The 2,809-nt window shown below is 47.7% G+C and overlaps 1 pseudogene; it reads left to right on the forward strand.

The window, feature by feature from the left end:
• On the forward strand, positions 1-2,185 carry LOC142071233 (heat shock 70 kDa protein 12A-like; annotated as a pseudogene).
• The last annotated feature ends 624 nt before the right edge of the window (positions 2,186-2,809 follow it).

The following is a 2,809-nucleotide window of genomic DNA, read 5'->3' on the forward strand; positions in this document are numbered from 1 at the left end:
ATGTCTGACCCTGTGTTAAGGCCCCCAGACTTTGACAGACCGTTCCTAGTAACCACAGATGCGTCCGAGCATGGTGTGGGAGCCGTTTTAATGTGGTGTAACGTGAACTTAGTGCTGAGGACAGACTGACATCCCTGGGAGACAGAAGTCTGTGTTTCTCGCAGAACAAATTCAGGATGGGCAGAGGCAGTGCAAGCTTCCTACAGACACCCTATGCTCAGCATTGTGCCCCAACTCGGCCAGAGAGTGTGGGTATCACAAGATGTCAGTTTTCACACACATTCAGTTCTGACATCTCAGCAGACTACTCAGAAGGGACTTGGCCATTGGGTACTAGACTGAGACCTACCAACTCATTTCCTACAGGCCACTGAACTTCCAGCAGATAGTAATATCTCACAGCTATTACCAACTTTGGGCTGGGTTTGAGTAAACTATTTATTGGACACCAACAGTGTGCTTGGTATTGTATCAACTCATCTAGACATTTGCCTAGTTTTACAACAGGCTACATCAAAAGCAATAGCAAAGTCAGTACAAACTAAAATTTCGTACAGACAAAATGAGAAAGGAAGCAATTTTTCAGTAACAGTGTGGCTGTGACACTTCTGTATTTGTGTGTCTGATTTTGTAAGCAAGTCATTTTTAAGTGAGAAGAAACTTGGGGTATGCAAGACAAATCTGACTCTTGAAAGGGGTACAGTAGTGTGGAAAGGCTGAGAACCACTGCTGCACAGCATGCAGAAATTAAGGCTGTGTCTACACTAGGGACCTTGTGGCGGTACAGCTGTGCCGCCACAACTGTGCTGCTCTAAGGTCTTCTGTGGAGCCACTCTGTCAGCAGGTGAGAGCTCTCCTGCCAGCATAATTAAACCACCCCCAAAGAGCAGCGTTAGCTATGCGGGCAGAAGAGCCTCTCCTGCCAACAGAGCGCTGTCCCCGCCAGCACTTTTGCTAGTGAAACTTATGTCAGTCGGAGGGAGGGTTTTTTCACACCCCGACAGACAAAAGTGGTAGTGTAGACAAAGTCTAAGAATCCGTGGGCAAGGAAAGATTATAAGCTAAAGAATGGGCAGCTCTGTATCCCAATTTGCAGAGCACATTTGCCAATTGTGAGATTTTTTTTACTTTTGTAAAGATAAGGACTCTTTCAAAAGCAGCCTTTTATTCAGCTAAAGTGAAGGCAATAACTTCTTTTTAAAAATTAACTAATTTTACTCATTTTGGGGGGCTTAGGTGGTACCATCGACATCACAGTACATGAAATCCAAGAGAACCAATCCCTGAAAGAATTTCATAGGGCATCAGGAGGAGGATGGGGAGGCAGCACAGTGGATGAAAACTTCAAAGAGTTCCCGAAGGAGATCTTCCAAGATGGAGCATGGGAGGAATATGCACAGAATCACCCAGCAGAATGCCATCAAATGATGTACGACTTTGGCCTTCAGAAATGCTCTTCCAGCAGAGATGAGGTCTACATACACTGCTACCACAACCTAACAAAAGTGGCAGAATGCAAACAAAAAGACATTTCCCTCTTCTTTGAGGGTGTGGAGGGAGCTCTGTGGTGCAATAGGACTATCATAATTACATATGAGAAAATGAAGAGCTTTTTTGCCTACAGTGTCAGACAAACCATTGGTGCCTTGCAGGAAATCCTCAACAAGCTGAGATGGCCAAGGTCCAATATATTTTAGTGGTTGGGGGCTTTGCTTCCAGCATTATCCTGAGGGACGAGATCTATCAGATCTTTAGGGAGCAGTACCATATCCTGTGTCCACTGGAAGCTCAGGCAGCTATTGCAAACGGAACCATTTTATTTGGGCACAATCCACAAATTGTTGCCTCGAGAATCAGCGCTCTGACATATGGAGTAAAGATATCTGAGGCTTTTGATATTGCTGTCCATGATATACAGAAAAAGAAAGTCTCAAAAGCTGATAAGTATTTTTGAGAGCTGTATTGCACAGATCTCTTCAAGAAGTTGGTGGGAATTGGGGATTTGGTAGAGGTAGATGAGGTTGCCAGTTATATTTTCACTCCTACAGAACCAGATAAGACAAGTGTGACTTTTAATTTCTATTGCACAGAAAAGAAGGATGTGAAGTATGTAGATGACGAAGGGCTGAAAATGCTCCGCTCCTGTACTGTGAGCTGGGGAGCGTGGGTGGGGCTGGGGACTTAGGACTGGGCATACAGCTCTGGGCACGGGGCCAGCAGCCAGGATTCCGGGTGTGGGGCCAGGAGCGGAGCCCTGAACTCAGGGCTGGCAGCTGGGGCCCCGAGCGCAGGTCAGCAGCTGGGGCCCTAGGCCAGGCATGGGGCTGGAATCTGGGGCCAGCAGCCGGGTGGCACTCCCTCCCTGCCCCATCAGGGCTGGCCCGGGCCCGGGCCCAAACCATGCCCCCCCAAATATTCCTCTACGCCCCCCCTCAGTGGGACGTGCCCCACAGTTTGGGGATCTTTGGTCTAATTTAATAATCCTGCCTCTTCCCAGACTAGACCAGACTAGTCACCCATTTAGTCATCCAATCTGTTATGCACCCACCTGATAACAACTCTGTCATGGTTCCTTCCCCACTCTGAACTCTAGGGTACAGATGTGGGGACCTGCATGAAAGACCTCCTAAGCTTATTCTGACCAGCTTAGGTTAAAAACTTCCCCAAGGTACAAATTTTGCCTTGTCCTTGAACCCTATGCTGCCACCACCAAGCGTGGTGAACAAAGAACAGGGAAAGAGCCCACTTGGAGACATCTTCCCCCAAAATATCTCCCCCAAGCCCTACACCCCCTTTCCTGGGGAAGGCT

The sequence above is a fragment of the Caretta caretta genome, chromosome 1 (genome assembly GCF_965140235.1).
Source record: "Caretta caretta isolate rCarCar2 chromosome 1, rCarCar1.hap1, whole genome shotgun sequence".
In the NCBI taxonomy this organism is placed as follows: domain Eukaryota; kingdom Metazoa; phylum Chordata; order Testudines; family Cheloniidae; genus Caretta; species Caretta caretta.